This window comes from Gigantopelta aegis, chromosome 3 (assembly GCF_016097555.1).
Source record: "Gigantopelta aegis isolate Gae_Host chromosome 3, Gae_host_genome, whole genome shotgun sequence".
NCBI classification, from domain to species: domain Eukaryota; kingdom Metazoa; phylum Mollusca; class Gastropoda; order Neomphalida; family Peltospiridae; genus Gigantopelta; species Gigantopelta aegis.
This window is the reverse complement of record NC_054701.1, coordinates 83,686-101,265: the sequence shown is the minus strand read 5'-3', so window position 1 is coordinate 101,265 and position 17,580 is coordinate 83,686. Positions and strand designations below refer to the sequence as shown.

The 17,580-nt window shown below is 39.9% G+C and overlaps 1 protein-coding gene and 1 long non-coding RNA gene across 2 annotated transcripts in view; both read left to right on the top strand.

Moving 5' to 3' along the window:
* Positions 1 to 9,874: 9,874 nt before the first annotated feature.
* LOC121369426 lies at positions 9,875 to 11,091 on the top strand. Its single transcript, XR_005957616.1, has 2 exons — positions 9,875 to 10,069; positions 10,432 to 11,091. It is a non-coding gene; the product is annotated as an uncharacterized LOC121369426 (long non-coding RNA).
* A 3,852-nt stretch (positions 11,092 to 14,943) lies between these two features.
* Positions 14,944 to 17,580, top strand: part of LOC121391841 (tRNA (uracil-5-)-methyltransferase homolog A-like) — a 64,971-nt gene continuing 62,334 nt past the window's right edge. Inside the window, exon 1 of the mRNA XM_041523323.1 lies at positions 14,944 to 15,020. The gene's annotated coding sequence lies outside the window, so the exon portion shown is untranslated. The remainder of the gene's footprint in view (positions 15,021 to 17,580) is intronic.

The following is a 17,580-nucleotide window of genomic DNA, read 5'->3' as shown; positions in this document are numbered from 1 at the left end:
CGAATATGTATGTGTGTGTGTATATATATGTACATGTATATATGCGTGTGTGTGTGTGTGTATATATATATATATATATATATATATATATATATATATATATATATATATATATATATATATCATATCTTACATTTTCAGTGCAATCAAAGTATGTGATATTTTTTAGATCACATACTTTGAGAATTTGATAACTTTGCAAATTAGATGTAAATTAGTCGAGGTCTTGGCACTAGGTTTATTGACATTCAAGCAAACGTACTTGGGTGACACTCCATGATTGACGTATGCATTCATAGCCAAATAAAAACATTTCAATGGCAATTTGACACTGAAAGCTGCCCAGCGTTCAGAAAACAAAAAACGTTTGGCATAACTTTATTTTGATGTAAGGACATCCAAAATGACGTCATTCGAATTTGACGTCATTTTCATTCAAAAATACACCGCGCCACATATTCTTACGTCATTTGAATATCTAGTAATGGCGGACTGGAATTAAAGTTGCGTGTACAGTTTACAAAAACACGTTGTATTAAGCTTGAGATTATATGATAAAGAGATTATTACCCTCGTGTATTTCGGTATCGTCAATATCATAGATTAGGAATAAAAATAATGTATTATGCTCGCCAGAGGCTCGTTTAATACAATTTTTATTCCTAATATATGATATTGACAATACCGAAAAACACTCTGGTAATAACCTCTATTTATCAGCACGAGTTGATAAAAGTATGAAATCCGAGGCTTGCCCAGGATTTTATACTTTTATCAACTCGTGCTGATAAATTATGATATCACAAGACACGAGGGGTGGGGGTATTCTTTTTATCATCCATTATCATTCTTTTTATTTGCGACAGTTGTAAACAATGTCAGTAATGTGGGTTGAATGTCAGCGGTAGACTCGTTAACTAGCAGAGCGGCAGTGGCGTGACGTCACTAATGGTAGGTTTAGCGCTGAAACAAACACAGTGACGTAACAAAACATTGTCTTGTGATTAAAATTTGACCACGCCAGAGGCTCGCATAATACAATTTTTATTCCTAATATATGATATTGACGATACCGAAAAACCCTGGTAATAACCTCTCTCTCTCTCTCTCTCTCTCTCTCTCTCTCTCTCTCTCTCTCTCTCTCTCTCTCTCTCTCTCTCTCTCTCTCTCTCTATATATATATATATATATATGTGTGTGTGTGTGTTTACAACATTCATTCACTCGGGACAGATAATTCATAATTCCTCGTAGCTCGTTAGTTATTCTCTAAATTTATGTGTATATGTATATGTATAGGTATAGGTATATATGTATGAGTGTTTGCGTGTATATATATATATATATATATATATATATATATATATATGTTTATTACCCATATGGGCTCAAATATACAGAGTAATATTTTTTCGATCTCTGCACAGTGTGCAGATTGCTTCTACAGCCACTGATTGGCTGGCTTAAAAATCACGACGTTTGGTTGGTTGCTTGGCATGGCCGGAACTTCACTTTCATTCATATAATGTTTCCATTCATGAGTCAGATTACACATACGTTATACGATCTACAAAGATGTTTTGTTTCGTAAACATGAAATGGTATAGTTTAATAAGCAGCGGCTTTAGTAATATATAAAAATAATTATTTTCAAATGCAAATACAGTTGTATTATTTTGTACTGTAAACATTTGGCTGTAACAAGAACGCCGTTGTGCTATATATCGTCACTTACATTACGTCATGTAATGCGCGTAAGATTATATGACGTAATGGTTGATGGCTTTGTTGTAGACTGCAGAGGAATATTTTTACATTAAAAATCAGTTAAAATTGACAATGGGTAATAAAGAGAATAACCAACTCGCTACGAGGAGTTACGAATTATCTGTCCCTCGTGAATGAATGTTGTAAAACCCTCGCCAAAGGCTCGGGTTTACAACATTCATTCACTCGGGACAGATAATTCATAATTCCTCGTAGCTCGTTAGTTATTCTCTAAATTTATGTGTATATGTATATGTATAGGTATATATGTATGAGTGTTTGCGTATATTTTTGTGCATGTGCAGTATGATGATTGTTCCACACCATACATAGCTGTGTTAATACCATTGCATATTACATTGTGAATTTATTACAAATATGTATTGTACTGTATACATATATATTTATCTCCTGTAAAACCCATCTTGTCACTGTCAAATATTGTTATTTCATATTCCCCATATGCCGCTGTGTAACGGCCTGGGAGAAATAAAGTTCTGTTCTGTTCTGTATTTAGATATCGGCTTTATCCTGCGAATGCAGCGAGGCTCTTAAGACAGTAACCAGTTATTTCTTTTTTCATGCAATCCTAAATAATCATTATTTTATTCCTTTTTTTGTGAATCTAGCAAGCATTTGCCGTATGACGTCATACAAGATACATGACGTCATTTTTATAAGACGCCAGCTACATTCTGCAACATTCAAGAAACGTTTCTAAACTCTAATTCATCAATCAGTATACAAGTTTTGTATTGTTATAGCAAAACTAAAAGTTATTTGCATTTACTGTACTTAAAAATATTTTAAAGAGTATGTTTATTGAAAATCTAGTCTGAAACACTCGAGTCGAGACAGGCTTATGTCACGTGACCTATATTTTTGGTCAGTGACCGAAAATATATAGAGGCTATTTCATGGGGTTTTTCGAATACGATTATTATATGTCAACGAGTGATGTGTGAAAACATCACGAGTTAACATAAAAATCGTATTCGGAAAATCACCATGAAATGGTCTATTTATTATATACATATTTCCTAATTTTTTACAATATCTTTCGCTCTTTGGTAATATCTTTCACTTATCCTATCGAAAACACGTAACGTCATGATATATTTCTTCCTATGGAACTTTGCCAGAAAATTTACTTTACCATAGACTTTTAAAAAGAAATTTGATAAAAATTTATCTTTATTAACATTTATTTAATAATACTGCGGTGCAAACATACCTGACAAAGCGATCCTCTAAAAACTCCCACAAAAACAAAACGAGTCGAACGCCGTCAAATTCTTACACTTAAACTCGATGACACTACATTGTGTCATCATTATTTAGCTTCGTATTCAATTCGTTTTATATATTTTATCGTAATTGCACTTCGTATCCCGTTTTTATAGGTACAGTTGTTTAAATTACATTTTTTATTTTTCAAATACGATCAGATGCATTGGTAATCATCAAATTTAAATACGAAGAACCGAGACAAAGGGTTGATCTTGACCAGCCTCGAGTAGCGAGCAACCGTGACCTTGGTGTACGGCGACCCAGTGAAGAAACCACCCAGGAGGAGAAGGAGGAGGTAGACGGACGCGCCAGGGGCGGACCGGGGGAGGTCAAAACCGGTAGCTCAACTACCGGCGGCGATTTTTCCCGTTGTTCACCCCCAGCACCGTTCAACACCAGCGAGGCCAGATGTTCCAGCTCTGCCGGATCCAGCTGTCGACTCGCCAGTGGCGGACTCGGACCTGAACCAGGCCCTGATGGAATCGCCCCCCACAACTCTGAAGACTTCAGCCCCCGGGATTCCAGCGTTGCCACCTCCACCTAGGAAGAGTGCCGCTGTAGAGTCCCAGGCCCGTCTTACGGCCGTTGGAAAACGGAAGGCGATTGTGTCTCCAGGCGACCAACCAGCCAAGCCAAGTCCGCCGACACAACCGCCGACACCTACTTCACCTCCAACAGAAGATCCGCCCTCTGGACAGCCTTGGTCACTGCAGGCAGGCAAACTACCAACTCGCTACTCGAGGCTGGTCAAGATCAACATTGGGGATGTTCGCCAGCTACTTTGTGAGCCACACCAGGATACGTACGAACCTCTGCCACAAACGAAAGGAGAGTACTCGGTGCGCAGGATCACGATGAAAGATGGGCGTGGCATTTGTCTCACCGTTCGCCGGAGGGGAATTTTCCACCAAGGGATGCTTCTCGATGAAATGGACAACCCGACCATCCACCGCGTCATTAAGACCGTTGCCGGGGAAGACTACCGTCCGATCACCGAGATCATCGCCAAGTCCACACACCGGCACGCCCTCCACCATCTGGATTCGTCCCTGTTCATCGCCTCTCCTTGACGACATCCCCGCTAACAACCTTTCCTAGGACAGGTACCAACCTCCTTTTTTGGGGCTATTTAGACTTTAAAGGTTTTAGAAGCAGTTCAAAATTCTTATGTTTATTTTTTTATAAATAATCTAACGCATTTTATTTTGGCGCCCGATCAATTGCTCAAAATCACCTTAAAAACCTTTTGGCCGAGCAGTCTTAACTATTTTGGGTTACATTTTAGAGTCCAGACATGTTTTTGGATGCAGTTACTCTTTGTAGACTTAGGTAAAAAAACAGGCTTCACCGAGGAATCGAAATTCAGCCAATCAGAACACGGCTCCCACTCGGCGTTACTTCAAGGTTGCGAAGTGTCTGCTATTTGGTCCGCGCTCGCGTTGACTTTACTAAATGGCTTTTTTTCCAAATTGCGCCCACCTCAAACTTACCCCCCCCCCCCCCCCTGCTCCGGAGTTAGTCACTGGCGAAGTCAGAGGCTAAATCCGTGGTGGGCGTGCCTGAACCTTCGTGGATAGGGGCACGTTAAACCCAGTAGTAGTATAGGGGCCTGTATGGTGCCATGATTGACCTACTTTCCCGTGATCACGTGACCTTGGTAGGAGACAATGGGCTTTTGTGTAGGAAACAATGGCCTTTGTATAGGGGGGTGCAGGTATATGGCCTTGGTAGGAGACAATAGGCTTGGTATAGACAATGAACTTGGTATATACAATGGCTTTTGTGTAGGAAACAATGGCCTTTGTATAGGTGGGGTGCAGGTGTATGGCCTCGGTAGGAAACAATGGGCTTTTGTGTAGGAAACAATGGCCTTTGTATAGGGGGGTGCAGGTGTCTGACCTTGGTAGGAGACAATGGGCTTGGTATAGACAATGGCTTTTGTGTAGGAAACAATGGCTTTTGTGTAGGAAACAATGACACAATGGTATTTGTGTATGAGACAATGGCACAATGGCCTTTGTGTAGGAAACAATGGTCTTTGTGTATGAGACAATGGCCTGGGTACAGGTGTGCGTCCTTGGACTGAGCTGGGGGTGCCTCCCTCGGGTATAAAAAGGGTACTTTTGGTTTCATTGTCATTCGTTCGCCGAAAAGTCTGCAGATCTACGTTCATGTTTGTTGAAAGAAAATAGGCTCGTATTTGGATATAAAAAGGGGTGTGTTGTTAGTAGCGTCATTTGCTTGCCGAAAGTTCTGTGAAGGAGATCTATTTCTGCTTTTGGAGTTTGAAGATATTCTGAAAGAAGACGATGACATCGGGATATTCGAGCAGTGTTAGTAGCAGCAGCAGTAGCGACGAGGACGACGTCATGGTCTGCAAATGTTCAGAAAGACATACAATCAAATGTAAAGGAGTGACTACCAAACAAGATGAGAAGAAGACGAGTATTCATTATACGGATCAAACGGATGCTACACGTGAAATTGGGGTTGGAACTGAAGATGGCGAACTCGTGGATGAACCCACAGATCAGACGGATGCTGCCTGTGAAACAGATGCTGCCTGTGAGGAAGACTGCTATTCGAGACGTTACTTGTTCTGTCATCGTCCCGAAATGAGACATTTCTATGCCCGGATGCTGACGTATGCTCGGTGGCCCATACAATTACGTCAAAAACCAAAAGAACTTGCCAAGGCCGGTTTCTACTACACGGGAGACCACGATGCCATCACCTGTTACTGTTGCGGACTTCGCATCTACCGATGGAAGAAGACAGACGACCCAGTGATGGAACATTACAGACTCTCTCCAAGATGTCCCTATGTGAACAACATGTTCAGACATTAAATATTTCAGACACTTGTGTGCTATGTTTTCATGTTGTATGTTGTGAATAAAACCGTGAATAACATGTTTTGCTTTCTTAGTTATGTCCTGCGTCCATGAGTGTGTCTCTGGACGTGTCCCTATGGTAGTGACACTGGTAAAGGGTAATATGTTGGTAACGATGTTTTTTGGGGAGCTCGCACGACGAGATTCGTGTTTGGGAGAAGGGGCACTGGTCATACGTATCACACACATTCAAACATTCCTGTACCATATCTTTATGCGTCATAAGGTATATAAGTAAAATAGTTTTGGAAAACTCGTCATTTGAGGTAAAACCTTCAGAGGAGCAACATGTCAGACCAGTACAAGTTATATGTACCCGACGTGGATAAGTGGACCCGTTTCTATAAACTGCAGGCAGAAGGTAAACTTCAACCTCATTTTCCAGTGCAACGTGGTGGGAAAAGTCAGATGATGTACAGTGTAGATCGATGTCTAGAACTGTATGACCCTACATGGAAAAAAGAAAAAGAGGAACAGAAGAAGCCCACGGCACCCAAAGTCGTCATGGTCTCCCCAACGCAGCAGGTGGTAGAGCAAGCCAAGGCCGAGCAGAAACGGAAACGTCAAGAGAGTGGCGTGGAACAGAAACGACGAGAGCAGACTGGGCAAAAACGGCACAAGCATTTTTGAGAAGACTATAAAAGGGGGCATGGCAGTTTCAACATCGTCAGTTCACGTCGAACACTTCAATAGTCAACATCATGAATCAGAATTGGTTTATTCCGGAACATGTCATGAACAAAAGATCGTGTCCCGTATGTCCAAAGACTTTTTCAAAACCATCAAATATGCTACGTCATTGGAAGACCTTCCATTCAGCTCAACTCCAGGCTCCTATGGCTCCTATAGCTCCTGCTCCGGCTCCTATAGCTCCTATGGCTCCTGCTCCTCTGGCTCCTATAGCTCTGGCTCCTATATCTCTGGCTCCTATAACTCCTGCTCCTGCTCCTCTGGCTCCTATAGCTCCTGCTCCTAGGGCTCCTATAGCTCCTGCTCCTAGGGCTCCTATAGCTCCTGCTCCTCTGGATCCTATAGATCCTCTGGCTCCTATAGCTCCTCTGGCTCCTGTAGCTCTGGCTCCTATAGCTCCTGCTCCTGCTCCTGCTCCTAGGGCTCCTATAGCTCCGGCTCCTCTGGCTCCTATAGCTCCGGCTCCTAGGGCTCCTCTGGCTCCTCTAGCTCATATAGCTCCTGCTCCTCTGGCTCCTATAGCTCCTGCTCCTATAGCTCATAGGGCTCCTATAGCTCCTGCTCCACTGCAGCAGCAGCCCCTAAGATTGTTACATCCGTTCACCATGATCGTGTCGGGACCCACGTCGTGTGGAAAAACTTTTTTGTTGTACAAACTGCTACGGGATGGTAAAATCCACCCGCCTCCTCAGCGCATTATCTCGCTCTACAAACGATGGCAACCTCTCTATGATACGATCAAAATGGTTGCTCGAGTAAAATTTGTTCAAGGTATACCTGCGAATTTGGAAAAGGATCGTTATTTGGATCCAGGAGTCAGAAATCTCATCGTGTTGGACGACCTGATGTCTACAGCTGGAAAAGACCCTCGCATCACCGATCTGTTCACGGAAGGAAGTCACCACAGAAACCTCTCTGTGATTGCCATCAACCAGAACCTCTATAACAGCAAGGACCCGACACAAAGAAGAAACTGTCATTACCTGGCACTGTTCAACAACCCCATCGACAAGCAGCAAGTCCTAACCTTGGCACAGCAGATGTATCCTGGAAATACTCGTCATTTCATGCAGCGGTTTGAGGAAGCTACCCACAGGCCCTACGGACATCTCTTGGTGGACTTAAAACCGACCACGCCCGAATATTGGCGCCTTCGACCTAATGGTTTAGAGACGGGGCCGTCCGGATGGTATATAAGCACGAGCGTAACGGCGAATGTCTCAGAAGAGTTTCAACCACCGTCGGAGAAGGAGCTCTACGAGCAAATCATGCAAAGAAACGCATTCAAGAGAAAACTACCAGGCATACCCGCCTACGAAAGTGACGACGAAGAAGAAGAAGATGAGGTAGAGCCCTATCTGAAAAAGGTCAAGAGGATGCAGTCTTGCGATACGTGTGGTCTGGTCTTTAAAGACGGGAGTGACTTGCAGCGACACGTGAAAACGTGCGAGGAGGGAAATGAAGAGCCGTCGTCCGATCTGGAAAACGAAGGCGTACGTCTGATGATCGAGCGTGAATTCGACATCAATCGTGACTATTTCGAAAGCAAGAGGAAACGCTACGAAGAAAAAAACATGTCCCAAGATGCCATCGAAAGAAACATGAAGACATTGCAATGGAAGTTATTTAAAGACACGTACTCTCGCTTTCTGACCTATATGCATTACTTTGACAAAGGCCCCAACACCAGGAAAATTCTTCAGTTTGTGAATCCAGACAGAGATCTCAGACCTCAGATTCGTTCTAAATTAAATCAGTATCGTTCATGGATTGGCGAATATTTGGACGAACAAGACGACGACGATACCGACGATGAGGAGGACGACGAAGATGAAGAGAAATGAACACTCATATTATTCACATGTCGCCCTTAAGGCCTCTCGATGTAACCCAATGTGTGTCCATTGCATGTGTAGTTGTCTATAGTGATTGTAATTTAGAAAATAAAAAATGAAAAACCAAACCATTGCGTTTTTTTGTGTTTTTTACTCTATGACTAGATTTGTGATTGGATATGTCTACCCCGCTACTTTATAGTAGCAAGAGTTGTATGTACAGGACAGCACATACCACGGCCTTTGATATACCAGACATAATGCACTGGTTGGCTATAGCCTATTTGGCCATTGACGGGGATCGATCCTAGATCGATCACTGTATTTACCCATTTGGTAATTAAAAAGCCCTGTACGAAGGCTAGTACTCTAGAGAAATTTTCTGTTTAAAAATGCAGCTATTTCCCTTTGGTTAACACGTACTACTTGTTAAACCCATGGCGGCGCGCGTGTCGCCGACTTACACTAATGGATTAATCACGTGTGACATCTCTCTCTCTCTCTCTCTCTCTCTCTCTCTCTCTCTCTCTCTCTCTCTCTCTCTCTCTCTCTCTCTCTCTCTCTCGCTCTCTTTCTCTGTCTATCTCTGTCTCTCTGTCTCTCTCTCTCTCTCTCAACCATTGCGTTTGTTTTTTGTGTATTCTACTCTATAACTAGATTTGTGATTGAATATTTCTGCCGCTACTTTATAGTAGCAAGAGTTGTGTGTACAGGACAGCACATACCACGGCCTTTGATATACCAGACATAATACACTGGTTGTCTATAAAGGCTTGTACTCTTGGGAAATACTCGTGTTTAAAATGTAGTTAAAAGAGCATAGGTTAGGTTGGAGCGTTGAGTTGCAGTCACACGTTCTTTGTTCATAGGAATGGGCTGTAGTGTTTCACACACACACACACACACACACACACACACACACACACACACACACACAAAAGTTTGTATTTAATTATGAAATACTGGCCCCATAAGGGGTATGAGATTGTATATATAAAATATCCCTTGCTACTCATGGAAAAAAAATGTAGCGGGTTTCCTCTCTAAAACTGTCAAAATTATGTTTTTCATCCAATAACCGATGATCCATAAACCAATGTCCTCTAGTGATGTCGCTAAACACAAACAAACTTTGACGGTCAGTGGGCATACCATAACAAATTTATTCTGCTACTTAAGACGGGCACGCGTCGGTATGTCTTTTGCAGTTCACCTGTGTCACAAGTCAAGGGTAATCTGATTTTAATTGTATGAAAGAGAATATGTGGTTATATATTTTATAACATTTTTTTTATCATTTATACGGTATTTTAATTTATACGAATGAGAGAAGCATGAAGTATGAGTCATAGCTTGTATCTCACACGTGAAGCTGTCTTTAATTAGCAAGGTAACAATTTGTATTATTGTAGCTTGTGGTATGGGTGAGTGATAGATGAGTGATAAGCTGACTGGGTGAATATAGTGTGGAACTGGGTTATTGAGTGGATGATTTGTCATTAATCGCTGAGAGAGAATCATTGAACATTCAGTTTGGGAAAGACTTGGTAAAAGTGTAAGAGACTTTGTGGAAGTTCGGGTTATTGTTTAACCGTAAGTAAATTAAATATTTTACACATGTATTGTGTTACAGAGGTGTGACATTTGAATGTTATTTTGGTCTGTATTTAGTTTGCTATATTAAATGTATATATTTAGCAAATGCTCAGTGTAACTTGTGAAATGCGGACATTGTGTAAAGTAATGAAATTGTTTGCTATATGTATGTATGTGTTTATTAAATGTATAATGTGAATTGAATTATGCACATGAAGTAAGTTGTACGTGTTATTAACGTATACGTTGTGAAACCTGTATAATGTGGACATGTGTGAAATGATGAAAATGATTGATGTATGAAGGGTATTTAATATTGAGGTTTTGCATGATAGTAATGGAGTGTATATTGTTTACAGCAGCTTGTGTGGTATCTGTTGAGACCAACAACGGGATGAGCAGCGAGGGGCAATGTTAGAGTTTGACCAGGTGATTGGGCTGCGGAAGTATGTGAAGAAGGGACGAGGAAACTGACGTTGATGTTAATTCATGGAAGTTGGGTACAGCTGAAGTGGAAATTGAAGTTCCATATGTGGGCTACTTATTAGCCATGATGTTGTGGTGGTGAATAACAAGTGTATTGTTATCGTGCAGCATCTCGGTGAATAACAAGTGTATTGTTATTGTGCAGCAGAAACATATTGTGTAAATATGGCTGTAGTATTTAGAGCTGATCTGAAATGGAGGGTGCTAACTAATGTTAGTACATAATTTAGTTAGAACAATATATGTATATAAAAGTTGATCACGAGGAAGTGAATCATAAGGATTGTGTTATGAACTGAAACATTGTATATTGAACTGTGTGGTTTTAGTATATTATTTTGTGTGTTGTGATACGTGATATTTTTATATGAAATTATGTGTAAAGTGGTGATAATGTATGTTTATTATATTGAGAATGAGGGAGTGCTGGTGATTAGTGGTGTGTGAGAGGGATATAATTAGGGTTAGTAAGTAGGAGTGGAGAATGAATGTGATTGTTATTTGTGTGCTGTAAATAAATGTAATATAATTTATTTGGATTAGTGTTGTTTCTTTTAGTTATTCAATCACATGTGACAACCTGGTTTCATAAACACTCGGAGAGGTGTAATAAAATGCCTTTGTATGAGGGCTGATGAAGAGGTCTCATAAAGTACTCCTCAATTATAAAGCGAATGAATGAATGACGGCAACAAAGAAAACGTCGACAATGTGCTAAAGAAATACAAATGAATGAAAATCATCACACACGCATTTTGTCTGGCGACATGAAAGCCTCACTTTAGACCAAACAGTCCGCAAACAGTTAGTCCTTCCCCACGAGACATATTTTAACGGCTATTATTTTGGGTGCCTAGAATAAAACACTGTGAAAAAACATCCACGTGTATGTCCACTGTGAATACAAAAAAACAACACAATAGACGTTATACAATGAAGCCAAATCCAACGTCACTTACACCTGGCCTGTACATAGTGTTATTATTAATTGTTGTTGTTAATGGTGCTGTATGTTTTTCTTTTGCTTTTATTTGTTTGCTGACACCAGTTTGTTTGGTAATATGCAATACATTGAATTGAATACACCATGATCGCACACCTGCACCCAGACCATTGTTTCCTACACAAAGGCCATTGTTTTCCTACCCAGGTCAGACACCTGCACCTCCCTATACAAATGCCATTGTTTCCTACACAAAAGCCATTGTGTCATTGTTTCCTATACAAAGGCCATTGTGCCATTGTCTTCTACACAAAGGCCATTGTTTCCTACCGAGGCCATACACCTGCACCCCCCCTATACAAAGGCCATTGTTTCCTACACAAAAGCCCATTGTCTCCTACCAAGGTCACGTGATCACGGGAAAGTAGGTCAATCATGGCACCATACAGGCCCCTATACTACTCCCAGTTTCTTTCTTTCCTTCCTTATGTGTTGGAAAGATGCATACCCGGACCACCAACACATATTGACACTTTAACCAATGAAAAACGCGTAATTTTAGAGTTAATAAAAAAACATGCTGACTGGGGGCAGCCATTTTGTTTCCTTTTTGTGGTGTCCGGTGCTATAGCTTGGAGCGAACTGACGTCAGCTCCAACCAACTCTTGTATGCACAGTGTAAACAAACGCTCTAATTTACGACAAGGCGCTTCGCTTTCATCAACCTGGCTTGTAAAACAACATAAATGACTTGATAGTATAATGAACTATTTAACTAAATATAATTCAGTTTGCATCAATATAACGAAATGGAGTTATAGTATTTTTCTTTCTTAAAAAATACTAAGAAAAACGTTGGAGCAAAAACGACCACTCACGATACCCAAGTGATAATTTTCGATCTTTTCTTTGGGACAATGTAATTGGTCAGTTTTGTGATTTTACATGGGAAAATCTACTTAATCAAGGGTTTTACATAATTATTTACATTAATAATGCAGGACGGCTGATAATGTCCATTACGATTTTAGGGGTGTCCGCGCGGTTATCACACAATACCCTGTGATCTTAAAGGTAGGGTAAACTCAAATAAGAGCCTTATGTGTTGGAAAGATGCATACCCGGACCACCAACACATACTAACACTTTAACAAATGAAAAACGCGTAATTTTAGAGTTAATAAAAAAACATTATTATTCCTGCTAACTGGGGGCAGCCATTTTGTTTCGTTTTTGTGACGCCCGGTGGTATAGCTTTTGGCGAAGTGACGTCAGCTCCGTCGAACTCCTCTTAAGCACAGTGTAAACAAATGCCTTAATTTACGACAAGGCGCTTCGCTTTCATCAACCTGACTTGTAAAACATAAATGACTTGATAGTATAATAAACTATTTAATTAAATATATTTCAATTTGCATCAATAGAACGAAATGGAGTTATAGTATTTTTCTCTTTAAAAAAATCCAAAGAAAAAATGCCTATTATTAGGCCTATTGGTAGGGTACGTTCGAGCAAAAACGACCACTCACGATACCCAAGTGATAATTTTATTTTCTTTGGGACTACGTAATTGGTCAGTTTTGTGATTTTAGATGGGAAAGTCTACTTAATCAAGGGTTTTACAGAATTACTTACAGTACTAAAGTGATAATGTCCATTACGATTTTGAGGGGCGTCCGCGCGGGTATCAGACAATACCTTGTGATCTTATTAAAAGAGGCACGTATTTTTAGTGTGTCTAGACACAGTGTCTGGGGACCGTCTAAATATACACCTGCCAATCAGGAACCACAGGTACAGGCCACGGAAAGAAAATACCAATTAACCAAGAACACACACCGATTATTATTTCAGTACGTGGGTTAATTTATGTACAAAACATAATAGTTATTTCAACACTTTGACAACATGGTGGCTTATTTTGTATTGAAAAATAATATATGTACTTGTTGCCGGCTTACTGGGATGGATATTATTACAGAACATTGCGATGCATCCGAAAAAATAAGGTATGTTTTGTTTCTTCACTTCGAAGACCAATTCCTGACGTGACACGTTAGGTATTACGTAACCACCAGCTCGCCAGAGGGCGTATTCACTGGGATGGTACAAAATGGCTGCGCCCGTTATATATAATAGCCGTCACATTTAAGCGTTTTATTAATTAACTATACGATTATACTTGTTGATATTAAACAATAATGTGCGTTATATATCGTTGAATATGCATACCAGGCCAAATGCCTTAATTGTCCCTTCCTTTAAGAAAAGAGGCACGTATTTTAGTGTGTCTAGCCACATTGACTGGGGACCGTCAAAATATACACCTGCCAATCAGGAACCACGGGTATAGGCTACGGAAAAAAAAGAAGACCAATTAATTACGAAAACACTCCGATTATTATTTCAGTCCGTGGTTTAATGTATAGATAAAACAGAATACACTTATTTCGACACCTTGACAGTGGTGGTTTATTTTGTATTGAAAAATAATATATACTTATTGCTGGCTTACTGGGATGAATAATATTACAGAACATTGCGATGTATCCGCAAAAACCAGGTACCAGTATGTTTTATTTCTTCAGTTCTAAGACTAATTCCTGACGTGACACGTTAAGTATTACGTAACCACTGGCTCGCCAGAGGGCGTATTCACTGGGATGGTACAAAATGGCTGCGCCCGTTATATATAATAGCTGTCACATGTAATCGTTTTATTAATTAACTATATGATTATACTTGTTGATATTAAGCAATAATGTGCATTATATATTGTTGAATATGCACACTAGTCCAAAAGCCTTGCGTGAGCCAATCTGATTAAAATTTGCTCTACTGGGTCTACCAGTAGATCTAACTGCATTGCATGGACTCCCATGTCCAGGTGACACTTCATCTATAAATAACAGTTTAACTATCGACCAATTACACTTTGCCTTTTATAATGTTATTCGGGAGCATACAAATTCTAAAATCTAGTGAGACTATTTATGCAATAGGCAAACTTGTTGGTCTATCAACATTAAAATACAGGTAATAAACTCTGGATTGTATACTAGTATAAACAGATTTTATGGTTATACCATCATGGGATTTGTTTTTGTCTTGAAATGAATTTTATATAAAACTTTATATTGCAATTAGTTTCTGGCATACTTCGTAATTCACCCGAATCATTTCTTATACCCTCGGCATAATCCCGAATGTTTTCAAATTCTTTTCAAATCACTGGCATGATTATGCAAGTAAAGTTTTGATTGGTCGAATGAAAGGTCAGCTGTACATGAGCTCCAACGGGCTGCTGTTAGATCCACATGTAATAGTGGAGCTAATTTTAATTAGATTGTGCTTAAGGATTCCTTTAACCACGTACGTTAACATTGTTGCCAATGGGGTGCTATTTGGTCCGTACAACCTAGTGTAAATACAATAAGCATGCGCACCAATCACTTCCTGTTAGTAGTACTGTTTTGGAGTGTTTTCGAAGCGAGAAACACGCGGTCTGCAGTGTCGCCAGTGAGTATAGAATTACACGTGTTAGTTACCAAAAAGGTTTCAAACAAAATCAACTGGCCCCAATCTGCTCAAATGTCATACATGTTTGTCCGATTCGAACGTAGCAATGTGTTAGCTTATTCAATAAGTTATTGCCAACACTGTTACACTCGCGTTGTCGCTGGAATCTCCCCCCACCCAGTGGCGTGGCGTGGCGTGGGCGGGGCCACCGGGGCAGTTGCCCTGGGCAAAATTCTGGACTGGTGGAAGGGACTCAGGGAGTGCAAACTATCCACTGGTTAAGGGCGCAATACTCTCCTTGCCCCGAGCGCTGGCAACCCACGCTACGCATTTCTTATTCCAGCCACTGAGCCAGTGCTCCACAACTCGTCAACTGGTGTAACAAAGGCCATGGTATGTATTATCCTGTCTCTGGGATGGTGCATATAAAAGATACCTTGCTTCTAATCGAAAAGAGTAGCCCATTAAGTGGTGACAGCAGGTTTCCTCTCTAAATATGTGTGGTTCTTAACCGTATGCCTGATGCCATATAACTGTAAATAAAATGTGTTGAGTGTGTCGTTAAATAAAAGGAATGTGGTAACTTCGGACTTTGGTAACTTCGGACCCGAGTAATCTCGGCCCCAGGTAATTTCGGACCGGTAATCTTGGCCTCTGTATTAATGAAAGCAACTTATATCTGGGTTATATGCAAACGACAGTTTGTTGTTAAACAACCTGATATTATTATTTCAAGATGAGTTTGTTATTTAATTAAACATTATTATATATTTATTGTACATGTTGTTGTGTATATTTTGTTTATTAACTTTTAAACATTTATTCTGCTCATACCCCTTCTTACTATGGTTTGATTTGTAGATGTTCCTGATTGTAATCAGATGCGGCAAGAGCTCCACCCGTTCCCCCCATCATTTATAATAGTTTAGGGTTAGGGATAGAGTTAGGGTTAGGGATAGAGTTAGGGTTAGGGCCCCATGCCCCACTTTTCTATATATACCCCATCAAAAAATCCCTCTTTAGATCGATAACTAATGGGGGGAACGGGCGGTACACTTTCCTCAGATGCTATGCCCACATTAAGCATGTTTGAATCCTCAGCATATAAGCATTTTAATATCAAACAATCCGAATTGGTGAATAATGCATTGAGTGTATGTGAACTGTAATCTGGACGTTCATCGAGTAGAATGAGACATGTGGTCTACAATTCTCTGACAACTGTGAACTTTCAGTTTACTTTTAGAAACTGAATGCCTAGATTACTGATTAATACAAATATTGCCTAATCGTTTATATAATATTTGATGTTATCACAAATTGTTTTAGTTTATTGGTGTGAGCATATAAATAAAAAAACCCCACAACATTTATTTATTCAGGATTTTACTTTTACGTTTGGAATATAAATATATATATATATATATATATATATAGTTGGTTAGTATATATTTTATATTCACGACGCATAAAGTATGATGATAATTGTCCCTCGCATATATCTAGAATATGTACTATTAAACTGGATTTTAAACACAACTGGTAAAAACTGTCTTAACAAAATATTTTAAAATGTTTAGAAAATAAAGATATATATGAAATTGAAACTTCTTGTTTTATTTACCAGAAATAAAATATATGTACAACTGGGTATATGTCCCATACTTTTGGAGAAATATGTGTATTGAAATGAACGTTTGAACTGCATATGCCATAAAATGAAAAAACGTATTTCATTTCAACTATTTTTGTGCTTATATTCAATTAAGGTTCAAGCACACTTGTTATGGCACACACCTCAGTGGTTCATTGTTAGTAGATGTATATGTTATTGAGAGTGTTAATGAGAAAAAAAGGAGGGAGTAGTGGCCTTACATCTACCTGTTGTGCCCTTAAGAACTCACTCTGGGCTGGAGCCAGTACCGGGATGCGAACCCTGTACCTGTCATCCTTGTAAGACCGACGTTTGCTTAGGCACTGCGCCATCGAGACCAGTAGAAAAATGTCATCGGAATTCCTCTTAACTAAGCCGATGGGGTCCGAGATTACCTGGGTCCGATATTACTCGGGACCGAAGTTACCAGGCCGAAGTTACCAAAGTCCGAAGTTACTCCTTCCTTCTTTCCCACACTACACCACTGCCCCCATACCCGCCCCCGTTTTACAGCACAAGCATGTCGGGTCTATTTATTTTTAAAAAATATTTTTTTATTTCAATTAGAAAGCGAAAAATGCTAGGTTGTAACCAAAATAGACGGGAGTGTGTTGTCATAAGACTTTTTATTAACAGATTTACTGTTGAGAACAGGATAGGCTTATCCCTCCTGACACCCCCCCCCCCCCCCCCCCCCTCAAAAAAACAAAAAACAAAACCAACAAACAAGCCACAAACCAAAAAAACTTACAATAATTTGTAGTCTATCCCATCCATCTACAAAAGTGCCCCAAACTGAAATTATTAACAAAAAAACACATTTTGTCTAATCTATCATATTGTAATGATTGCTTTTGACATTTGGAAAGTCTATCGTCGCATACTTGAAACGGATGACGTCACGTG